This window comes from Chiloscyllium punctatum, chromosome 34, assembly GCF_047496795.1.
Source record: "Chiloscyllium punctatum isolate Juve2018m chromosome 34, sChiPun1.3, whole genome shotgun sequence".
NCBI lineage: Eukaryota > Metazoa > Chordata > Chondrichthyes > Orectolobiformes > Hemiscylliidae > Chiloscyllium > Chiloscyllium punctatum.
This window is the reverse complement of record NC_092772.1, coordinates 67,662,275-67,688,088: the sequence shown is the minus strand read 5'-3', so window position 1 is coordinate 67,688,088 and position 25,814 is coordinate 67,662,275. Positions and strand designations below refer to the sequence as shown.

At 44.5% G+C, this 25,814-nt stretch overlaps 1 long non-coding RNA gene across 1 annotated transcript in view; it reads left to right on the top strand.

Annotated features, from left to right (window-relative positions):
• The window catches only part of LOC140459036 (uncharacterized), a 30,272-nt gene extending 8,463 nt beyond the window's left edge, over positions 1 to 21,809 (top strand). Inside the window, exons 2-4 of the long non-coding RNA XR_011953831.1 lie at positions 620 to 695; positions 3,134 to 3,256; positions 21,309 to 21,809. This is a non-coding gene — a long non-coding RNA (uncharacterized lncRNA). The remainder of the gene's footprint in view (positions 1 to 619; positions 696 to 3,133; positions 3,257 to 21,308) is intronic.
• Positions 21,810 to 25,814: the final 4,005 nt, after the last annotated feature.

Here is a 25,814-nt window from a genome sequence, read left to right as displayed (position 1 = left end):
CCTTGCAGTCTAGGCTTACCAGTCTAATGATAATGATAACGTCGAGTGATAGTGATAATCTAATGATAAATAGCCTCCCCATATTTAGATACTTAGCTTCTGCAAAATCCTTATCTATTTTCCATAATATCTTTGAAGCTAACAGTTATGATCTCTGTGCTCAAAAAAGTCCATAAATCCTTATCTCTATCATCTTGTCCAGAACCTACAGCCCACCCTGTCATTATCATTCATCAGTCCTTACCAACCTCCCCATCTGTGAACCTCCCTCCAGACTCAACAGCACATGATATCACTGTAACCTTCTCCAGTTCCCACAGTACTCATGCATTCACCTATTTACAATGGTGGGTTTTGAACATTGCCAGAGTTTCTGGATAAATAGCACAGCGATAATACCACCAGGCCATCACTTTGCCTTCTCACACGTTTCCCATCCCTGAGCACTGACACCAGCAGCACCATGAATCATAACCCCTTCTTTCCAGACAATGGTTTGATCTGATACCTTCCTGCACTCTGCTGATATCACACTGTCTCTCTCCATGTGGTATCCCTCACTGTCAGGGTCTAATTGCTGCCTCTGTCAGTGTCTCTCACTCTCTTGCATTTACTCCAGATCGTGAGGTAACAGAATTCCCCACTCCAGAGAGACACAGCAGCACAGGCCAGGGATGTAGACTGGGATTTTCCAGGTCAGTATGGCAATTATTACCATTCTGCATGTGTTTCCATCACCCTAATTTCAGGATTCCTGAAGAAGGGGTCATGCCCGAAACGTCGATTCTCCTGTTCCTTGGATGCTGCCTGACCTGCTGCGCTTTTCCAACAACACATTTTCAGTATTAAGTACTTCCACCAGGAATCCAGCAATCTCCTCTCTTACCTCCCATAGTAGCCTGGGATACATTTCATTGGGTACTGGGGATTTCACCACCTTTATGCCTGTGAAATCATTTAATACCTCCTCCTTATTGATCTTAACATGTTCTAACATCTCAGCATCCCAATTGAAATCCCCGGCTACAATGTCTTTCTCCTGAGTGAATACAGATGGGAAATATTCATTGATGACCTCACCTACTTCCTCTGACTCCATGCACAGATTGTCCGTTTGGTTTCTAACAGGCCCCACTGCTTAGTTGGGGATCCTCTTAATCTGACTATTGTCATAAAATGCCTTGTGGCTTTTCGGATTCTGTGAGAAGCTGGGAAGAGGTTGCAGGGCCCTTTGCAGAGATATTTGTATCATCGACAGCCATGGTGAAATGCTGGAAGACTGGAGAATGGCTAATGAGGTTCCATCAGTTCACGGCTCCAACGAAACGCCAGAAAACTACAGACCATTGAGACAGACATCAGTGGTGTGAAAATTGTTGGAATAGATTCAAAGATCTTCATGCATATGGAAAAACAATGGTGGATTAAGGATAGTCAGAATGGGTTTATGTGTGAGAAATGAAATCCCACAAACCTGACTGAGTTTTTGAGGAAGTGGGCAGGAGGAAGAGTGGTAGATGTTGTCTATAACAACGTCTTTGACAAGATTCTGCATGATCGACTGGTTAGTAAGGTGGGATCCAAGGACAGCTGCACTGATGGATACAAAATTGGCTTTATGGTAGGAGACAGAGGGTGGTGGTAGGGATTTGATGTTCTGAATGGAGGCCTGTGACCAGAAGTGCGTGGCAACAATCGGCGCTGGATCGACTGTTTTTCTTCATTCATACAAACTATTTTGAGAAGAATATAGGAGGCATAGTTAGTAAATTTATGGGTGACACTAAAATTGGTGCCACAGTGGTCAGTGAAGAAGGTTGTCTCTGATTACCTTGGGATGTTGATCAGATCGGTCAGTGGGCTGAGGATCAGCAGATGGAGTTTAGTTTAGTTAAATGCGAGGAGTTGCATTTTAGAAAGGGGAATAAGAGTAGGACATAAACAGCTAATGGTGCAGCTCTGAGTAGTATTTTCAAAGAGAGATAGATGAATGCAGGAACACAGTTGCTTGAAAGTGGTGTCACAGGTAGACAGGGTGGGGAAGAATGTATTTGGCTCCATTTACCTTCATTAGTCAGACCTTAGGAGAAGGAGTTGGGAGACTATATTGTGGCTGCACAGGATATTGGTGAGACAATTTATTAGCATTTAATGATGACCATAAAAGCATTGTTGATCATCAGGAAAATCTCATCTGGTCCTCTTATACCTTGAAGGGAAGGACATCTGACATTCTAACACAGTTTGGCTGAGATGTGTTTCCAAACCCACAGCAACATGGCTGACTCTGAGCTGCCCTCTTGCAATTAGCAGTGGGTAATGAAAGCTGGTTCAGCCAGTGACATCCACATCCCATGCATGCATCAATAAAAGGACATATTTCCCTCCCTACATGACAAGTGACGCCAGTGTGGAGTTGATCGTTATCCTGCAGATTGTGAATGTTTGTGTGTGTGTGTGGTGGTATGAGTGTTCAGTTCTGTGTGTATGCGTTGGCACCTCGTGCTCAAGCAGAAGAACCCTTGCTTATCACTGTATCTTTCTCCAGTCCCTAAAGTATTTCTTATGTCTGTAACTGCTTTTCGGCCCAAATATCCTCCTGTTCCTCCAGTTTCTGTCAATATCGAACCTCCTGTATCCCCTCCTGCCCTGTTAATATCTGGTCAAAACCCATTGACACTTTCTATCTCTATAAACTGGTTTGAGTCCCACAACTTGCTCTGTATTTGTAATTCTTTCCCTGTCCCATAACCCTACATATCTCTTGAACCAACTCCAGCACATATTGCCCTCCCTCACTCTGTGAACTCCTCCTGCCACAACAATCCATATCGGCTTTTTATTGTCGTTGAGTCCCTTATCACACTTCATGTATCTGTCAGCACATCCAGTACGTTCAACTCTCCCTTATCATCTCATGAAAGCCCAACAATGTTTCCGCTTCCTCCAACACTCCTCTTGCGGGAGAACCCTTGCTCTCCCTTTAACACCTTCAATATTTTGATCGCTCTTTTGTCAGTTTCTGAGACACTCTGCCTTCAGAATTATTAGATCTCTGTGTGACTCAAGGCCATTCTCCATATGTAACCCTCACTGCATCAGTCTAATTTTCCATTCTGTCTCTCTCCTGTAGGTACTCAGGAAGTTCCTGACTCAATAGAGTTCCCAGCTGCTGGGTGTCTCATTGACGATGGTTGGTCAGCCAGAGTGACAAAGGGTAGGGAGACCTGGAGCCTTCAATAAATCCTGAACTGAGGTAAGATCACTCACAGAGCACAGAGCAGGGAGCAATGAGAGGGCTCCAAACATTGGCCAACAAGTCATGACATAGTTACAGTTCTGGAGGGGGAGCACAGTACAGACACATCTCAGGCACAATCACCGCCCCTACTTTAACTTACTTTGTACTGAGACAGCATCGGGAATTCAGAGTTATCAATCCAGGCCTGTGCTGTCTTAGTGAGCATCCGTACATCAGAGGGGAAAGCAGGCCTTCCACAAGACGGTGGGAATGCTACCTGAGATCTTTCTGTTCTGTGTTCCCTCTCCAACACTGTATCTATGGCATATCTGATGGACCAGTCTCTTCAATAATTTGTAATTCCTACATTAGTTCCTATCCTTGTAACCTCCTCCCTTCCCTATAGTCCCTCCCCATATTTGAAATGTACTGCATTCCAGACTACCATCCCTATCGCTGTAAGTTGCTTCAGTGTCTACAACATGCCTTACCTGGATAGTCTCCTCTTCCAGTAACTTGACACAGATTCATACAGCACGAAAACAGAACCATCGGTCCGACTATTCCATGATGACCAGGTTTCCCAAACTGAAGAGACTTATTTGCCTGCGTCTGGCCCATATCCCTTCAAACCTTCTCCTCTCCATGTTCCTGCCCAAATGTCTTTTCCAAGTTGTAATTGTTCTTGTTTTTCCCATGTGGCCCTGGCATTCCTTTCCATCTATGCACCTTCCTCTGTGGATAATGTTGCCCCTCAGCTCCCTCTTTGCTCTCTCACCTCACATTTATGCCTCTAGTTTTGGACTCACCTACCATTGGCTATTCACCTTCCTTATGGAGCGCATGGTTTCATAAACCTTTTATAAGATCAACCCGTAGCCTCCTCTGCCCAAGGGAAATATTGAGGACAATGTTACATTTATCTCCAACGTATGTACTCAATGCTCTGATCATAAAGGTAAGTGTGACAAATTCCGCATTCCCCACCCTATCTACCTGTGATACCACTTCCAAGGAATAATGTAACTGCACTCCTTGGACTCTCTCTGTTCGACAACACTGCCCAGGGCTGTACCATTAACCGTGATCATTCTCCCTGGTTTGTCTTAACAAGATCCAAAACCTGATTTTAAACTCTATCTTTCATTCCTTGGTCTACTTGTCCAGTTGGTCAAGATCCCCTTTGGTAACCGTATTCACTGCCCTCTATAAAATTAATTTGATCATCTACAAACTTAGGAACAATGACTCCTATATCTCAACCAAATCGTTTATGTGGATGATGCACATCAGTGGACCGAGCTCCAATCCTTATACCACACTGCTGGTCACAGGCCTCCAGTCTGACCAACAACCCTCTCCCACCACGCTCTGTCTCCTACTGTCAAGCCAACTTTGTATCCAGTTGGTGAGCTCTCTGTGGTCACGTGATCTAACCTTACAAACCAGTATATCATGCTAAACCCTGTAAAAGGCCCTGCTTACAGAAGTATAGGCAATGTATGGTCACCACTTCAAGTAAAACAATCAAGTTAGTGAGACCTGCCTTTGTCTGCACAAAGCTGTGCTTGACTACCTTTCCTAAATCCTTGCCTTTTTAAATGCATGTGACTCCTGTCTGGCAGAATCACTTCCACAACTTACCCACCACTGACATTGGGCTAATTGGTCTTTAGTTCCATGGTTTTCTATCACAGCCTTTCTTAAATAATGGAACAAAACTATATTCCTTTCATAGTCGTACAGTGTGGAAACTGACTCTTCAGTTGAAACAAACCATAATCTCAAAGTAAACTCGTCCCAGCTGCCTGTTGCTGGCCTATATCCCTCCAAACCTTTCCTATTCATGTACTTATCCAAATGTCTTTTAAACGTTGTAACAGTACCAACATCCAACGCTTCCTCAGGAAGTTCATTCCACACTTGAGCCACCCTCTGTTTAACAATTCGTCACTTATATCCCTTTGTTTTGAACATATCTCTCTCCTCTAACCTTAAGAATGTGTCCCCTCCTCTTGAGACTCCCCCATCCTGGGGAAAAGGCAACTGCCATTAACTCTATTTATATCTCTAATCTTTTTCCATAAACATCCATAAGTTCATCTCTCATTCTCCAGGCTCCATTGAAAAAAGACTCAGCCTGTCCAGCCATTTTTCTAAACTCAAGCCTTCCATACCCAGCAATATCCTGGTAAATCTATTCTGAACATCCTGCAGCTTAATAATATCCTCCCTATAACTGCGGCGACCAGAACTGGACCGAGTAATGCCAGAAGAGGCCTCACAATCTCAATGTCCTTACAATCTCAACATGACGTCCCAAATCCTCCACTCAATGGACTGAGCAATAGTCAAGCATGCCAAGCCCTGTCTTATCCATCCTGTGATGCAAACTTCAAGAATTATGTACCTGAACCCGGAGATCCCTCTGCTCTAAAACACTAACCGAGGCCCGAACATTAATTGTAAAAGCTCTACCCTTGTATGGTTTACCAAGTGGACTACCTCGCATTTATTTAGATGAAATTCCATCTACAGTTTTTCAGCCCATTGACCCATATCATCAAGATCCCTTTGTAATCTTAACAAACCTCCTTCACTGTCCACGATTCCACCCTCCAGCCTTCCAGCCCATCACACATGGCTGTCAATGGTAACTTTGCTCCGGGCTCCACAATTTCTTCCCTAGCATCCCACAATGTCATGTGGTACACTTTATCAGGTCCTTGGGCCTTCCATATCTTTGTGTTTTAAACCTCCAGCACCACCTTTTATATAATGTGCACTCTTTTCAAGTCCTAGAGAAGTACAGCATGGAAACAGACCCTTCAGACCCCAACTCGTCTAGGCTGACCAGAAGATCTAAACAAATTCATCCCATTTACCAGCATTTGACCCATATACCGCTAAACTCTGACTATTCATATACCCATCCAGATACCTTTCAAACGTTGTCATTAGCATCAGTCTCTGTTACTTTCTCCCTCAGCTCGTTCCATACCAGCATCACCTTGTGCATGAAAAAGCTGTCCCTTTGGTCCCTTTTAAACCTTTCCCCTCTAACCTTAAACCTATGTCCTTTAGTTTTGGACTCCCAAACCCCCGGGAAAAGACCTTGAATGTTTACCCAATCCACGCACCTCACATTTATATAAACCTCTGTACGGTCACCTCTCAGTCTCTGAAGCTCCAAGAAAAATAACCCCAGCTTATTCAGCAACAATCCTGGCAACAGCTTGTGAATCTTTTCTGAGCACTTTCAAGTTTCACAACATTTTTCCTAGATCAGGGAGACTGGAATTGCGGTGTACTCCAGATGTGGGCTGAGATATTACTCTTGGTCCCTGAGTTGCCCAGTCTTTGTTTACAATAAGTTCTGGAGTGCAAAATGTGTTTAAGGTCTTAGCAATATCCTGCAGTTCCACACATCGATAGCTTCATTGATCTTTAAGGGCCCATATTTTGTCCAGAGTTACTCTTTTGCTCTTAATGTAATTATACAATTACTTCTGGATTCTCCTTATCCTTATCTGCCAAAGCTATTTCTTGTCTCCTTTCTGCATTCCTGAGTTCCACCTGAAGTGTATTCCTACAGCCCCTCTGCTCCTCAGGGATTCCCTTGATCCAGCTGGCTATACCTGACATGTGCCCCCTTTTCCTTGACCAGACCCTCAATAGACAGCCAGTGTTTCTGAATGCTGTCAGCATTAACCTGCACACATACAGGAACATGTTGGGCACTGATCGATCAATTTATCTCCCTTTTAAAATATTCTCACTTGCCAGATTTCCCTTTCCCTGCAAATAGACTCCCCAATCACCTTTTGAAAGTTCCTGGCTGATACGATCAAGATTTGGCTGGCCCCATTTTATAACTTGAACTTGTAGACCAGGCCTGTCCTTTTCCATCGCTGTTTTCAAACTAATAGAATTGTGGTCACTTTGGCAAAATGCTTTCCACTAACATCACAGTCCCTTTCCCTACCTTGTTTCCCAAGGGAGGTCAGGCTTTGCACCTTTCTCTAGTTGGGCCACTTACGTACTGTTTGGGAGTTTTCTGGAATGCAATTACCAAATTTCTCCCCTCCTAACATTGAATCGTGGCAATGCCAATCTAGATTTGGAAAGTTTAAAAACCCCGTACCATTATTATGATTGATATGTGAGATCTCCCGACATATTTGTTGCTCAGTCTGCCACTGATTATTCAGGGTCAGTACACTCGTATCATAGTGATGACCCATTCTTATTTCACAGTTCCACTAACACAGTGGGCGATCCCACAGGAATTTCCTCTCCAAGTATTGCTGTGATGTTTCATGCAATCAAATCCCACCACCACGCGTCCTTCCTTTCTCGCGATCCCTTCGATGCTTCCTGTGGTCTCTCTACCTTGAAACGATGATTAGCTCGTCCTGCCCCTCCCTCAGCTGTGTTTCTGTAATAACGATAATCTCCCAGTGCCATGTTCCCATCCATGCCCTGAGTTCATCTTCCTTAGCTGTCAGGCCCCTTGCATTGAAATAAATGCAGTTTAATCATTAGGTTTTCCCCCATTCCCTGATATGTTCTTGCCTGCCTTTTCTGTTGAAATTGCTCTCTTTAACTTGTGTACCAAACTCAAACTTTCTGACAGTTTAAGGTCCAACACTCTGCTAGACTAGTTTATATCCTCTCAAACCGCGACAGCAATTTGCCCCACCAGGGTGTTGGTCCCCATCTCGCCCCCAGGTCAGGTCCATTCCCCACTCTGTCTCCCTGTGCTGATACCTCCAGGGATCCATGGACAGGTTCACCAAGGTCGCTGTGCTCCTCAGAACTCAGCAAGGACCTACCGTTCATTATGTCTGTCCTTTGCTTATCATTCCTCCCACACCTCACTTCGATCACTACTAAACTCTGCTCAGATTATCATATGATTGACATCGGACTGTAGACGGAGACCATCCCCCTCACTATGGACAATACCCTTTCCTTTCATGTCATCTGCAAAACCTACTAATGATTTCTTCTGCTTTCGCATCCGAGTTGTTAATGTACATAATAACCAGGAATGGCTCCTGCACCGATCCCTGTGGTATACCTGCTGGTGAAAGAATTTCAAACACGAACAAATCCATCCGCCAATTGTGGATACAATTTACCAACTTGCCTTAGATCCCATGGTCTCTTTCCTTCTGGACCAGCCTTCCATGTGGGACCTTGTCAAAGGCCTTACCCAACTCCATATAAACCAAATCATCTTCACTGCCCTCATCAATATTTTTAGACACCATTTCAAAAACCTCCACTGAATTTCTCAGACAGTATCTTCCTCTACCCGAGTTGATCCTTACCTTTGCAAGTGTTGATTCATCCACAGAATTGTTTCCAATAATTTCCCTCCCATTGCTGTCAGACTATCTGCTCTGTAATTACCTGGCCTATCCCTGCTGCCCTTCTTGAACAAAGGAACCACATTAGCGATCCTCCAGTCATTCGGCACTTCACCTGTGGCCAGCAAAGTATTAAATATATGCACCAGGGCCCCGGAAATCTCCTCCCTTACCTCCCATAGCAGCCTAGGATATGTTTTATTGGGTACTGCGGATTTCCCCACCTTTATGCCTGTGAAAACATTTAATACCTCCTCCTTATTGATCTTAGCATGTTCTAGAGCCTCACCATCCCAACTGAAATCCCCAGATACGATGTATTTCTCCTGTGTGAATACAGATGGGAAGTATTCATTGAAAACCTCATCTACTTCCTCTGGCTCCATGCACAGATACTCTATTTGGTTTCTCATAGGCCTTGCTCTTTCCTCAGTAATCCTCTTATTCTAACTATACTGATAAAGCACCTTATGACTTTTCCTTAATAGTATTTGATGGATATTTATGGCCATTGTTTGTCCCTCATCTCTAAGGACCCCCTTGCACTCCCTACACTTTTGGATGTCTTCACCTGGTTTTATTACACTGTATTTTCTTTATCAATCTCGTGATATCGCTTTATCAGTATTCGCTGGACTTTTTGCCTTTACTACTCCCTTGTCAGGAACACACTGGCCCTGATTTTTCTCTGTATCACATTAACATACTCCCACTTCCCTAATACGGACCCAACTGCAGATAGTCCTCCCAGTCTATGTTTTGCCAGATCCTCTCTATTGATAGTGATACTGATAGGAGACTCAGTTCTGAGGGGGACAGACAGGAGACTGTGTGGCTGCAGAAGAGACCCCAGGATGGTGTGCTGCCTCCCGGATACCAGGGTCAAGGATGTCTCTGAATCGTTACTGAACATTCTGAAGGGGAGGGTTAGTAGCCATTGGTCATTGTGCACATCACTCCACATGACAGAGGTAGACAAAGGTATGGGGTCCTGTGAAATAAGCATTAGGAGTTAGGTAAGAGGTTTAAAAGGATGACATCAAGGGAAGTGATCGACAGATTATTCCCAGTGCCACCTGCCCCGTTGAGGATTGAAATAGAAAGATAGGCCAGATAGATGTGTGGCTGAGGAGCTGGGGGATGGGGTAATATTTGGATCTTTGAGATCTCTTATGGGTTAGAGGTGACCTGTACAAGGGGGAACAGGTTTGACTTAAACCAGAGGGGCACCAAGATCACTGCGAGGGAGATTTGTTAGTGTTACCTGGGGAGGGTTTAAACTAGGTTGGCAGGGACTCTGAGTAAGAGAGGAACCATCGGCCAGTCAGGGCAGAAATATGTCAGCCACCGAGAACAAGTTTCCTATTCTGGATATCCTGGGGCACAGTCAAGGGAGGGAAAAGACTACTACTGGTTTAACGTGCATTTATTTCAACGCACAAGGCCTGACTGGTAAGGTAGACGATCTCAGAGAATGGATTGGCTCTGGGGACTGGGATATTATAGCCATAACAGAAACATGGCTGAGAGAAGGGCAGGACTGGCTGCTCAGTGTTCCAGGATACAGAAGTTACAGGTCTGACAGAGTGCGTGAGATGGGAGAGTTGCACTTTTGATAAGGGAGGGCAGGACAACAGTGCTTCGAAGGGATATTCTTAAAGGATCATCAAATGAGGTCATATGGTTAGAAGTTAGTAACAAAAGGGGGATGGACTCTGTTGGGACAGTGTTCTAGATTCCCAAAGAGCCAGTGGATACTAGAGGAGCAGATGTGTAGAGAGATTGCAGGTACCTAGAGAAATAATAATGTAGTATTAGTTGGAGATGTTAACTTCCCCTAGGCCACCCACAGAGTAAAAGGCCCGTACAGAGTGCAATTTGTCAAATGTGTCCAAGAAATTTTCCTAAACCAAGATGTAACTCAAAGAAGGCCTAACTCAACTCAGGCGGGTGCAACACTGGACCTCCCTTCGGAAAACAAGGTGTGGAAAGTGACTGAAGTGTCAGTCAGAGAGCACTTTGGGTCCAGTGACCACAACTGTCTTTGTTTTAACATAGTTAAGGAAAATGATCAGACAGGTCCACAGATGAACCTGGAGCAGAGCCGGGTTTGGGGCCATTAGGCAGGATTGGGTGAATTAAAAATCACAGAACACCAGGTTATAGTCCAATAGGTTTATTTCAAAGCAGCAGCTTTCGAAGCGCAGGTGATCATCCTAAAAGGTGAAAGGCAGAAACTAAATGTGTTTGATATTACATTCCATGACACTGCTATCCTGTTGTTATAAATTCTGTGCCGTACGACTGTGCTCCACAACCACCTGATGAAGCAGTGCTCTGAAACCTAGTGTCTCTAACTAAACCTGCTGCACTGTCAGCTGGTGTTGTGTGATTTTTAACATTGTCCACCCCAGTCCAACACCGGCTCCACCACATCATAATTACCATCGATTGGGTGAGTCTGTTTGAAGGAAAAGGAATGACTGGCAAACGGGAGGATTTTAAAAGTGTGATCTCAAGAATCCAGGGTCAGTATATCCCTGTTAGGGTGAAGGGAAAAGCTGGCAGGGTTAGGGCTCCCTGTCTGCTGAGGGTTATTGAGGCTCTGTTCAGGAAAAAGAAAACAGCAAACATTGGGTTTAGTCGATCCATATCTTTTTCCAGTCCAAAAGACATGATCAATCTGTGGAGACCCTGCAATCCTCTCAGGTCCCTTGCTGCAGTCAGGATCTGTCGAACTCACTCCAATGCCTGTTACTCTCCTGATCCAGTTCTATAAAGACTCACTATCTGTGTAACATCCTCCCGTGGCTATCTCCCACCCTGTCAATGCAAGCTCCTCCAGTCTCTCCATCAATCTACTCATCTCCATAACCTTCTCCAGCTCTTACACACTTAACTATGTAAATGCCACGTTCCCCTACAAATCTTCCCACTTTGACTAAACTGCAGGAGGTTACTAATGCTCCCTTATCTGTGAAACTGTCTCCAACCAAAATGGCTGCCCTATCTCCTGGTAAAAATGTCCGACTCCACACCCTCTTTATCTAAATAACCTGCAGAATCTTAGAATTTCTATAACTATAAACACCTTTAGTCACGACTGCCCTTCATATATCTGCGTGCTCTTCTAATCTATAAAACCGTCTTGATTTCCACAATATGCTCCATTCACCTAAAACACTCCTGTTTGTGTAAACCATCCCATCCTGCCAACATCCTTGTACCTGTAAACTGCTTCATTCCTCCCAACCTCCTCATCTCCATGAATTCCTGCAGGTCCTATAGCTCTGTAACCTCCTGTGGCTCTATTGTCCTCCCTCCCTGTGAAACTACCTCCCGTCCTCACACCCCTCCCAGTCTGGGTCGTCTGTTCCAGATCAGATCATTGCTGTCACCCTCGACAATCCTAGCAACCTTTCCTATTTGTGTCTCTTCATTCAGATCCCATCCTCTCCAGCTTTCTGAAACCTCTTTGTGCCATTGTAACGCTCCCTATTTAGAACGTAGAACAGTACAGTACAGCACAGCCCAGGCCCTTCGGCCTCAATGTTGTGATGACCTTTTATCCTACAGACCCTACATTTTACTATCATCCATTTGCCTGTCTAAGAATTGCTTAAATGTCCCTAATGTATGGGACTCTGCTACCACTGTTGGCAGTGCATTCCACGCACCCGCTACACGACGTGTAAAGAACCCACCTCTGACATGTCCTATAAATTTTCCTCCGATCAACTTCAATTTATGCCACCTTGTCATTTCCATTTTTGCAATGGGAAAAGTATCTGGTTATCCTCTCTATCTAAGCCTTTCATCATCTTGTTCGCCTCTCATCCTTTTTTATTCCAATGAGAAAAGCCCTAACTCCCTCAAACTTTCTTCATAAGATCTCCCCTCCAGTCCAGGCAGTATCCTGATAAATCTCCTCTGCACCCTCTCTAAAGCTTCTACATCTTTCTGATAATGAGGCAACAAGAATTAAACACAATATACCAAGTGTTGTCTAACCAGGGCTCGATAAAGCTGCAGCATAACGTCGTAGCTTTTAAAGTCAATCCCCCTGCTAATGAAAGCCAAAACACCTTACGCCTTCTGAATAAGGCTAACAACTTGAGTATTAGCTTTGCGGGATCAATGGACGTGGACCCCAAGATTCTTCTGTTCCTCCAAACTGTCAAGAATCTTGCCTTTCTCCCTGTAAGGGTTTTCTGCGGAATCCTTCAATCTTAAACACTCCCTATCTTGGTAACTTGTTCCAATCCCTCCAACACTCGTAAACTGGGAAACTTCTTCAAGTCCCGACAATCCTCCTTACCTCTGTAACCTCCTTTATTAGTATGTTCCCTCAAAATTACTGAAACCTCTATTTGCCACGGCAATACTCCTGATATCTGCACAACTCTCCAGAATGGCTGTGCACAGCTTCAGGTTCCCAGACTGGGAGATGTGAGTTCAGATGTGAATCTATTTGCCCGTTCTGTCTGTGTGCCTGACATTGACCTGGTGCTGTTCAGGTAGAAAGCACTCTCCGTGCATGTGGTAACCTCCAGATCTACGTTACGGAGCAGAGCTCACCTCATCGATGCCTTCCTTTGGAAAGTTCTTTATTTTGTCATTATTTTCAAGCGGCAGTTTCACATGATGCAGGACTTGGGGAGTTTCCATTTTGAGAGAATGAAACCTTTATCACTGGAAATTGGGAAGCCTTTAAAAATGAAAACGGCAGTCCAGAGATGGTGTACAGTGAAAGGAAAGGCCGATAGGTGTACAGAATACTGGATATGGAGAGAAATTGAGGTTTCAGAGAAGAAAAAGCAGAAACCATATCTCAGGAGAGAGTGTGAATGCTGAGAAGAGTGTAAAGGCAATAGGAGTGTACTAAAGTGGGAAATTAGGAGGGCGAAAAGGGGGCACGAGATAGTTTGGACAAATGTTGTTAAGGAGAATCCAAAGGATTTTTATAAGAAAATAAAGGACAAAATGGTAACTAGGGAGAGAATAGGGCCCCTTGAAGATCAGCAAGACAGCCTGCACGTGGAGTTGCAGGAGACGGGGGAGATATTAAACAAGTATTTTACATCAGTGTTTACTGTGAGGAGGACATGAAAGATATAGAATGTGGCTACAGGGATGGTGCAGGAGGGAGGGTTTCAGGTTTTTGGATAATTGGAGCTCTTTCTGGGGTAGGTGGGACCTCTACAAGCAGGATGGTCTTCATCTAAACCAGAGGGGTACCAATATCCTGGGTGGGGAATTCGCTAAAGCTTTTCAGGTGGTTTTAAACTAATACAGCAGGGGGATAGGAACCAAAATTGTCGGACAGGTACAGAAGAGGATGAGATAGGGAGTTCCAAAATCAAGTATCTGACACTCGCAAGCGAGAACCTGGATTGAAGTGTGTGTACTTCAACGCGAGGAGCATCTGAAATAAAGCGAGTGAACTGGCAGCGTGAGTTGGTACCTGTGCCCATTACAGAGAAATGGATAGAACAGGGACAGGAATGGCTGTTGCACGTTGCGGGATTCAGATGTTTCAGTAAGAACAGAGAAGATGGTAAAAGAGGGGGAGGTGTGGCATTGTTGATCAGGGACAATATTACAGTTGTAGAAAGGATGTTTGGGGACTCGTTAACGAGGTGGTATGGGCTGAGGTTAGAAACTGGAAAGGAGATGTCATCATGCTGGGAGCTTTCTATAGGCCTCCGAATAGTCCTAGAGATGTAGGATGGAAAAGATGATTCTTGATAGGAGTGAGAGAGGCAGGGTAGTTGTCATGAGGGACTTCAACTATCCAAATATTGACTAGGATCACTACAGTATGAGTACAATAGATGGGTCCGTTTTTGTCCAGTGTGTGCAGGAGGGCTCCCTGACACAGTATGTAGACATGCCTACAAGGGACCAAGCCACTTTAGGTAACGAGCCTGGCCAGGTGTTAGATTTGGAAGTAATGAGCACTTTGGAGATAGCGATCACAATTCTGACAGGTTTACATTAGTAATGGAAAGTGATAGGTGTTCTCCACCGAGCAAGTGTTACAGCTGGGGGAAGGGAAATTTTGATGCAATTAGGAAAGATTTAGGAAGCGTAGAATGGGGAAGGAAACTGCAGGGGATGGCCACATTAAAAATGTGGATCTTATTCAAGGAAAAGCTCCAGTGTGTCCTAGATAAGTATGTACCTGTCAGGCAGGGAGGAAGATATAGAGTGCGGGAGCTGTGGTTTACTAAGGAAGTGGAATCCCTGGTCAAGAAGAAGAAGAAGGCTTATGTTAGGACAAAATGTGAAAACTCATTTAGGGCACTTGAGGGTTACAAGGAGGTCAGGAAAGACCTAAAAAGAGAGCTCAGAAGAGCCAGGAGGAGACATGAGAAGTTGTTGGCAGATAGGATCAGGGTTAACATCTACAGCTTTCCATAGATATGTCAGGAATAAAAGAATGATGAGAATTAAATTAGAGCCAATCAAGGATAATAGTGGGAAGTTGTTTATGGAGTCAGAGGAGATAGGGGAAGCACTAAATAAATATTTTTCGACAGTGTTCACTGCAGAAAATGAAAATGTTGGCGAGGAAGATGCAGAGATACTTGTATCTAGACCAGAAGAGATTGCGATTCACAACGAAGAGGTATTAGAAGTACTGCAGAGTGTGAAAATAGGCAGGTCCCCTGGGCCGATGGGATCTATCCTAGGATCCTCTAGGAAGCAAGGGAAGAGATTGCCCGCTTTAGCACTGATCTTCAAATCGTCATTGTCTACAGGAATAGTGCCTGAGGACTGGAGGATAGCAAATGTGGTCCCCTTGTTCAAAAAGGGTAGTAGAGTCAACCCTGGTAATTACAGACCATTGAGTCTCAGTTGAGTTGTTGGTAAAGTGTTGGAAAAGGTTAAAAGAGTTAGGATTTGTAACCATCTAGAAAAGAATAAGCTGATCAGGGACAGTCAGCACGGTTTTGTGAAGGGCAGGTTGTACCTAACGAATCTTATTGACTTTTTTGACAAAGTGACCAAACAGGTAGATGAGAGTAAACCAGTTGAGGTGGTGGGAATGGATTTCTGCAAGGCGTTCGATAAGGTTCCCCACAGTAGGTTATTATACAAAATGCGGAGGAATGGGATTGTGGAAGTTATAGCAGTTTTGATCAGTAATTGGCTTACTGAAAGAAAACAGAGGGTTGTAGTTGATGGAACATTTCATCTTGGTGTCCAGTTAACTCTTCCAGTTCCTCCCTATCTCTGTACACCATCCTTTCCTTACTACTCATTCCTGATGAAGGGCTCTGGCCCAAAACGTCTATCTTTCTGATCTTTGGCTGCTGGAAGAGCACAGTGGGTCAGGCAGCAACACACTCTTGATTCTGATTGCCAGCATCTGCAGAGCTCACTTTCTCCTGGTGGGGCAGAATGGCCTACAACTGCCCCTCTTTCCTGTGTTTCTGTGTAGCACTCCCTGGCTCTGTATCTCTGTCAGTCCCCACTATCGCCACTATCTGTGTAAACTACACAATCACCAATCACGGGAATTTTCTCAGACCATGGAATACTCCCTATCTGTCCAACCTCTTCCAGCCTCTCCACCCCTCCCAGTCTGATTCCTCCTGCAGCCCGATAACCCCACCTATCTTTGTAGCTTCCGTTAGTCGCTGGAACGCTCCTGATCTCTGTAACTTCATATCCTATCGCATCCCATCGTTTGTGTATTCCTCCAATCACTACGGCGGCGCCTGTCTCTGTGACATTATCCCACATACTGAATCCACTTCTAACACTGAAACCTTCACTGTCTCTGTTACCTTCTCATTCACCTACAGACCTCCCTGTCGGTATGAACATCTGACGTTCATCAGTCCCACCATGTCTCTGCAATCTATACCAACCTCCAGAGCCCTCTTTACATCTGTCACCTGTTCCAGCCGCTATATCACTCCCCATCTGTCAGGCCTAGTGTGTAACTGCTCCAGCAGTTATATCACTCCCCATCTCTCAGGGCTACTCCAGTCTTCACAGACTGTGGAGACCATTGTCTCAATAACCTGCTCCAGGCCCTGAAAGTCTCTCTGTACTCAGAGTACTTCTTCAGCCACAGCAACAATCCACATCTCTGTTTGCTCCTCCTCTTCCTCCAGCACCTCAAACACTCTCTCTTTGTCTGACTTGGCAACTCTCCCTTTGCGTTCCGTATTTCTGTCCCAAAGATCTCCCTGTATCTGTAACTCTTTGTGATATATATATGTCAATGTACGCTCCTCCAGTATCTCCATCCATCCAGTCATCTCCATGACCTTCTCATGTTCTTACTCCCCCGTCTGTGTGAACATCACCCTCCCCTACAATCTTCCCTACAGTAGGAGCCTCCTCCAGTTTGTGCAATGCTCTCTATCTGTGTAAGTGTCTCCAGGCCTTATTGCTGTTCCTGTGTCTGTAAGCTCTGCCACACTCTCCAGCCTTCCCACTGATGTAACCTGCAGAACCTCAGCATCTGATATCATTCACTGCAGCCTTCCGTACCTCTGTTAGTGCCTCAATTCTATACAAATCTCTTGGTCTCTGGAAATAGCACCATTCCATAAAATACTCCCTGCGTAATCTACCCCAAACTGACACTAAGAAGCCTCACTGCCCTTTTGATCACCCATAGTCCCTTCAGATCTTCCTGTATCTTCCCTGACTCAATTACCTACAGCTCATCTCATGTTATAACTCATCTCGCTCATATGTTACTCCCTACCTCTGTGATATTCTTCAATCCCTGCAATTCTCGTTCTTTTTCTCCAGACCTTCCAATCCCCCTGATCGATGGAAGGTTATTGATCCCTTGCAGCATGTTTAATACCTGAAGCCGCTTCCAATCCCTCAATGCATCCTGCCCCTGTAACCTCCTCAAATACTACAGCTTTGTAACTGTCTTTGTAATATCTTCCAACATCTATAACCCTCTCGATTTCTGTAACCTCCTCCATAACAGCATTCCACATGTGTGTGTAAACGATGGGAATGCTGCAAACCTGTTTTCACAGCCCTCACTAGCTCTCTGAACTCCTGCAGCCTTATAACCCTTAGTATCTGTGGCTCCTCCAATCCTTACAATTTTCCCTGGCTCTGAACTGATCCAATGCCTTCAAACCTTTCTAACTCAGTAAACGCTTGCACAGCCAACGAACATCCTTATCAGTGTATTGCCGAGGTGCTACAACCCTCCCTACGGCTCCAAATACCACCCTCCATAACTCCTTCAGGACTGATAGCCCTTTACCTCTCTGTGACATTTTTCATCCTGACAACCTGTCTGATCTCTAACCACCAACAGTGACCTCAAACCATCCCAACTCTGTAACATCCTCCAGTCTCTACAACCCTGCTTTTCTCTGTAAGCTTCCCAAGTGCTGACATTCGCCTTTATCTCCGGTTACAGATCCTTTCTCAGGGAAGCAATGTCTCAGTACAGATCCTGTCAGAAGACCAAAGAATCTTCGATGTATCAGTAGATTTGCCTAATTTTCTAAATTGTCATGAGTTCAAATTCAACCTTCGCCACCTTTTCTCATCAATATCCTTCCATTTTGAGGGACAGTATGTTGTACCTTCTCTGGGCTGTCTCCAATGCAAGAACATTTCCCTCCAGATAGGGAACCAAACCTGTTCACTGTATTTTCATTATGAGCTGACTGGAACCCTCTATAGTTATTACAAGCCTTCCCTATTGTTATTCTACATTCCCTTTGGAGTCAACCCCAACATTCCATTTGCCCTTTCTATGACCTGCTGACCCTGTAAACCACTGCTCTGAGATTTATACATAAGAATTTCCAAGTTACTTTGTGATGTAGCTTTCTGCAGTCTATCTGAAACCAAGAGGTGACGGTAATAATCAGGAAAGTGTTGGAAAGTATGGTAAATGATATGGCAGAAATGATAACTGCACAATTCAAAAGCAGATGAATAAGCACGTCCCCTAAGCCCATCCCGATGGGACGGAGGCAGCGCGGTGGCTCAGTGGTTAGCACTGCTGCCTCACAGCAACAGGAATCAGGCTTCGATTCCAGCCTCAGGCGATTGGCAGTATGGAGATCTCCCTGTGTCTGTGTGAGTTTCCTCCAGGTATTCCTGTTTCCTCCCACAGTCCAAAGATGTGCAGGTTAGGAGAGGTGGCCATGGAACATTGTCCGCACTGTCGGGTTTCTGTGATCAGATATAGAAGGAGGCCACTTGGACCATCGAGTCTATTCCACTATTCGATGATGGTGGAAGTGCTTCTCTTACCTAGTCCCTGTAACCCTTCATCCCCTTACTCATTAAGAACATATCTATCAAGCGAAAGTAAGGGCAGCAGATGTTGGAGGTTAGAGTTCAGAGTGTGGTGCTGGAAAAGGACAGCAGGTTAGGCAGCATCCAAGGAGCAAGAGAATCAACGTTTCGGGCAAAAGCCCTTCATCAGTCCTTTCCTGATGAAGGACATTTGCCAGAAATGTCGATTCTCCTGCTCCTCGGATGCTGCCTGCGATGCTGTTCTTTTACAGCACAACACCCCTGAGGAGAACCTATCTATCTCTGAGTTAATACACTGAATTCCTTCTGATCCATAGCCCCCCGTAGGCAGTGAGTTCCCCAGATTATCACCCTCTTGCTGAATAAATTGCTCCACATCTCCATTCTAAAGGGGCGTCCCTTCACTCTGAAGCTCTCTCTTTGGGCCCGAGTCTCCGAATCATGGAACCATCTTCCCCACGTCCACACTATCCAGGTCTCTCAGTATTCTGTACGTTTGAATCAGATTCTGCCACCGCTGCCTAAACTTCATCGAATGTAGACGCAGAATCTCCAACTGCTCCTCATGTGACAACAATTTCATCCCTGGGATTTTTCTGGGAAATCTGTTTCCCGCACCCCCTCACATCCTTTTCCAGACTGTTAATGTACAACACGTTCAGTGTGGTCCCAACGCTGCCCCCTGTGGAAATCCACTTGTCACTGGCTGACTCCTTTATATCCGCTCTCTGTCCTCTGACAGTGCCAGCATGTTGTTCTGAAAGCAAGATGTCATTCCATAAACACTGCTGGCTTTGTTTACCTGTCTGGCTGTAGACAGCAGAGTAGATAAAACCTAGGAATTGTTTATTGGGATCTTCAGAAACCTTTTAACAAGGTCCCACTGAAGCGGTGGATAAGCAAAATTGGCACATGTGGGATTGGAGGGAATGTGCTGGCATGGATTGGGAATTTTTAACAGACAGAAAACTAAGTGGAAGAAAATGGATTACTGCTTGACGTACAACTAATTTCAAATGGATTTGATATATTTGATGGTCGGACAAAATCTAATTTTCCACATTTGTTGGTGACACAAAATTAGCTGGGAATGTGGGTTGTATGGAGGAAGCAAAGAGAACATGAATAGTCTGTGAGTTTCCCTTCTTTAAAATTCAATGATGTACCGTGGTCATCACTTGCTCGGCCATCATTACCTTCCCATCTGTAATTCCCTCGAGAAGGTGGTGGTCAACCGTCTTCCTGACCCATTGCAGTCCTTTGGGTGTAGGGACAGACACATTGCTGGGAGGATGGAACGTGACTTGGAGGGCACCTTGGAAATTCCGGTGTTCCCGTGCACATGTAGCTCCTGTCCTTCCAGGGAATAGTGGTTCCGGGTTTGTGAAGGGCTGCTGAAAGAGCCTTCTTGAGTGACCTCAGTGCTGCTTGTTGATTTTTCTACAAATTCCTTCCTTCCTTCCTTCATTCATAGACATGTGCATTGTTGGCTGAGTCAGCATTTTCTTATTGATTTGGAGTTGTCCCTGAGAAGGTGGTGATGAGCTGCCTTCTTGAGTGACTGCTCCAGCCGTTGGAACTGTTGTTATCTGTGTACCCTCCAGCAGGCGCTCCAACACTCCTCATGTCTGTAACATATCCCACATGTGCCACTGTAAAAGTGTACAGACAATGCAGCTCTCCCTTTATAGGTGGCATACTCCTCTACGTTCAGCTCTTATAGTTCCTCACAATATCTCACCTCCTCCATTCCCGTCTGCGCTGTTGATCTTTGAAAATTGTTTTTTTTCCTGTTTAAACTTCTGATCACCATTCAACTCTTTATTTTTAAATTTGTAAATTCTCAGTATCTTTATCCCTCTATATCACTGTTACAAATTACAACACAGGTTCGCCTCCTTAAATCTCTATGAATTACCGTGGCTGGATGTGTTTAATTCACACTTCTCACCCTCCTTATCCACCTCACCTCGTCCAGCCCCTACAATCCCACCATTTCGGAATGCTCCCGTTCTCTGCACCTCCTCATATCCTGAGGGTCCTTGAATACCACCAATGCTCCAATGATCTATATCCCCCCCAGTTATTATAAGTCTTCTAACTCTGTAACATCCAGCAGTGTCCAGTACCTTACAATGCTTCCTGGATGTCAATTTGCATTCGTTGAAGTCTTTCTATCTCTCTAAGCAGTTCACAAAAAGCCCTTTAGACTCGACAAAGCTCCGTCAAAAACGAACCACCAATTCTCTATTTCCTTTGCCTTATTCAGTTCCTGCAAATCTCCCTGTATCTTCCAGTAACCTGCTTTAGGCACTGCACATCTGCCTACTTCTCCAGATAGCCTGTTCCATCCCCTACAGCTCGCTCAATTACTGTAACATTCTCTGACCCTTCTAATCCTCCTCTTTTTCACTGTCTTCCAGGCACAACGGCAATCCTGTGCGGGAGCAGTGCGGAATGGGATATTATAAATCTCAGCTCAGGCTTGAGGAGTACAATTACCTGGGAGTCACAAAGGGAGAGGACCTGAGAGCGAGCAGCACAGAGCGGGAGAATATAAATCATCAGTGAGGATTGAGGCCGACTGGGACTTGGAGTTGGAGAAACAGCAGAGCAGGAGGCTGAAAATCAGCACCGAGTCACAGAGGGAGTGACCGTGTGATGGAGAAATTTTGAGCAGGAGCTTGAGGCTCACTCACACCTGGGAGTTAGAGGCACCAAAGTGTGAGGAAATAAATCAGCACTGAGGATCGAGGCCTAGTCATACTGGGAGTCACAGAGACGGTGACACTCTGAGGGAGCAGAATGGAGTGGGAACTGGTGGATTATATGTCCCTGGGAGGCACAGAGATGGTGACCCTGTGAGGTCTTCACAGAAGAAATTGAAAGTTCATTTGCTGATAATAAACCGTCACTTGCTGTAACTTGCTGCAAAATGGCATTTTCTTTCATGGAATTAGGGCTGAAGGCTGAAATATCAGTAATAATTGAAAGTCTGAATCAGTATAATAAATAACCTCAGTCAGCTACAGACCGATAAGGGAATGCATGTGAAATGTATGCCTCTGATGTTAACTTTATCCAACGTAATTCATTGAGTAAAACTAAACACGTTTCAGCTTATATTGTGGTAGTGCAGGTTGGTCAAAATGGAAACGTTTTCTGTTACATTGGGAAGTCGTAGCCCCAGCTGGTGTTCGAGATGAACACTGGGTCCTGCAGCTCAGTTAATGACTGGAGATTCTGTGAGACATCTATGACGCTGAGAGTTACGTGGATAACACTTAAAGGGAGGGGATTACACTGTGTCATAACGGCATGTAAGAAGGAAGGGAATGGGTGATCAGTCAAGAGATACGGTAAGGGAATACAGGAGGCTCCCTCCCCATTCAGTTTCCCAGTTTGGAAACTGATGAAGATGCGGGCTTCTTGGAGGAATGCAGTCAGAGCCATATCTGTGGCACCTCAAGCAGCCAGACTGTACAGGACGGGAGGGAGAAGGAAGGAGGGGCAATAGTCACAGAGCAGTCAGGAAATTGAATAAGATATCAGTGTTTCTGTGACTGTCAATGTAATTCCAAGATCGTGGTATCAAGAATGTCGCTGTGTTCATTAAGTCTGCTCCACCATTCACATTTGACTGATCAGTTTTTTAAGCTCGTTTTCCTACTTTCCCCCTTTGATCTCATGGCAATCAAGAACATTTCTATCTTTGAGTAGATTTAAAACGATGACCTTGCATCCACAGCCTTCTGTGACAATAACTTCCATAGATTCCCCACTCTCTGGCTGAAGAAGTTTCCCCTTATCTCCGATATAAAAGGTTTTCCCTTTACTCGAAGGCTGTGCCCTTGGTGACTCATCTCTCCTGTCAATGGAAACATCTTCCCATCGTCCACTCTGTCCAAGCCACTCAGTTTCTGTAAGTTTCAATCAGATCTCCCCTTGTCCTTCTAAACTCCATCATGTATAGTCCCAGAGTCCTCGAACATTCCTCATCTGTTAAGCCTTTCATTCCTTGGATTTTTCTTGTCAATTTCCTCTGGACCTGCCCAGGTCCAATGTATCCTTCCTGATGTATGGAGCCCAAAGTATAACGTATTCAAAAATGATATACAGGAAAGCAAAGGATGAAGTGTAGAAGTATTGGTTCAGGATAGTGTTAGTTAATGAGTCTGAGATTAAATTGATGCCATCAAGTCCAGAATGAATTTGGCTGGAGCTTTAGTAAAAAAAACCTATCAGGTTATGCTGTGAGAGACCGTCTGTGGGCTGCCAACTAGTGAAAAGGACACAGAGATGGCAACGTGATAGTGTTGAGAAGCTTGCATTATCCAAACACAGGCTGGGATACTGACCACGTCTGGGTAGTGACAGATTGCATGGAGGGGAGCTTACTGCAGGATTATGTACCAACCCCAAGGGACCATGTACTGTTGAACCTTGGAAAAGTGGTGGGGAAAGTGGATCCAGTATCAGGTGGGATCATTTTCAGGCACGATGATCATTTTATTGTAATGCTCAGGATGATGGTAGAGAATGCTGTGCATTGACTATGTTTAAGAAAAATCAATCGACTGGGAGCTGCCTTCACTGGGGTAAGAATGTATCTGGGAAAGTATGGCCAGAACACCAAGTTGGTCAGAAAAAGAAAAAAATGAAGAATGGGCTCCATTCAATGGTTTGGAACCAGTCGAGGAATATTTTGTCACATTGGAAAGACAGGATAAACATACCCAATGCTCCCTCGATGACAATGGAGCAAAAGGTTAAGATAAAGGAGAGCAATTGAATAGCTGTCAGATAGCGAACAGAATTGTGAACCAGGAGAAATGCTGAAGGTTAAGGGTAGAGATGGTAGAGCGGAGGGATTTATGAGGAAACGGAGAGCCAACATAAAGTTGTCCCACCTCTAAGGGAGCATGCAAAAAGTTGGAGTAAGGCTGATTCAACACTTGAAAGAGGATTTTTACTGAGAAGAAGGGGAATGGCTGAGTGTGAGAGGAATACGTCATCTCTGTCTTTACCAAAGTGGCCGAACCCACCCAGGCCATGGTGACAGAGGAGGAAACTCTGTCACTAGAGAGGTTCAAAATTGATGAGAAATATCTTTGTGGCACAGGCAACAAACGTGTTTCACGGTTTTTTCCCTCGATATGTGTGACATTAAATCATTCATTCATCCATTCATTCATGGAATAAAAGGGACTGTAACAATTTGGAAACAAAATTGACTGATGGGTTGGAAATCGAGAGGAATGGTCACTGGATTTTTAATTCAGGCTGGAGAAAGATTTTCAGTGAAATTCTGCAGGATTCAGTTTTGGAGACCTCATTCATTTTGATATGTATGAACTATGTACATCTGATGTGCAGGGACCCATTCAAAGTTTACAGTTGACGCAGCACTTCAAGAAATTGTAAACTGTGAGGCAAACATTATATAGCTCTAAACTTACATCGCCAACTTCTTAGAAAGAGTAGAGAGGTGATTGATGAAGTTTGGCAGATTGAAATATGAGACAATGCAAATTTCCAACAAGAACATTAAAAGACAATATAAAATAGGCAGGAATGCAGGAGCAGAGGATGTGCAAAGATCAATGAAGTTTGTAGGACATTAAACCTAGGCAAAGCATACAGTGTACCTGTCTGAATAAATATTGATAGTGCAAGAGTAAGGAGGTGATGTTGAATTTGCATCAAACACATTCGACCTCAATTGGAGTATCGTATACATTCCTGGGTGTCACATGATAGGACTGATATGAACACATTGGAAAGGATGAAGAACTGATCTAAAAGAGTATTTCCGGGAATGAGTAAGATCAGTTATGAAGTCAGACTGAAAATGTTGCAACTGTTCTCAGTGAAGTGAAGGTGGCTAAGAGGAGATCGGATGCAGTTTTTCAAACTCATAGGCAGACTGAATAGATTAGATTGGATAAAACTGTGCCCATTCACAAAAGGAGGGAAAAACGAGCGGGCACAGATTTCACGTTATGTACAACAGGAGAAATCTGATTGAAGTAGTCAGGATACACTTGAATGTGTTGTAAATGGATGTTCAATGGACATGTTCAAGAAGGGATTGGATGATTACTGCGACTAAAAGAAATGTGTAACGGTATGGGGGAAAGCAGGAGATCAATACTCTGTAACGAACTCAGATGAAGAACTGGTGCAAACATCGTGGGTCAAATGACGCTCTTCTGTGCCTTAAGACTTCTGTGTGGTTTGGTGCAGTCTCAAGAGTTCTCCAACTCTAATAATACTGTGTCTCCATAACCTCATTGATCCAGTGCGATTCATTGTTACCTCTGAAACATCCATCAGTCAAAGCAGCTCTCCTTATCTCTGTAACTCATACTGGCCATTTTATAAACCTTCTTTCTCTCCAATCTCCTCTAAATACTCCCTCTCTCTGTAATAATTCTCAAGGCCTGACAGCTCTCCTTTGTCTCTAATTACTCCGATACATAGAAAGCTCCCAATCTTTACAATCTCCTCCAGCTCACGCAATCATCAGTCTGTCAATTGTCACTAACTCCCTCCTGCCCTGACAAATCTCATGATCTCCATAACCTCCTCCAGCCATTACACTGTTCATTATTCAGTGCACTTTTCTCCGTCCCTCACAGATCCGCCCATCTCTTAAACTTCCTCAAGTTCCTACAATTTTCCCTGTTGTCTAACGTGCACCAATGTGTGATCTTCTGTGTAAAATCCTCGTGTCCCTACAGCTCTGCCGATTCTGTAACCACCTTCTGTCCCTGCACAGCTCCCAATCTCTGCAGCCTCCACATTCTAAATCCATCCCTATCTGTGGAAACACCTCCAGCTCTCCTTATTTCTGTAATCGCCACCAGATCAAAATAACCCTCTATGTATCTTGAATCTTCTTAAGCCCCTTCAAATATCACTGTCTC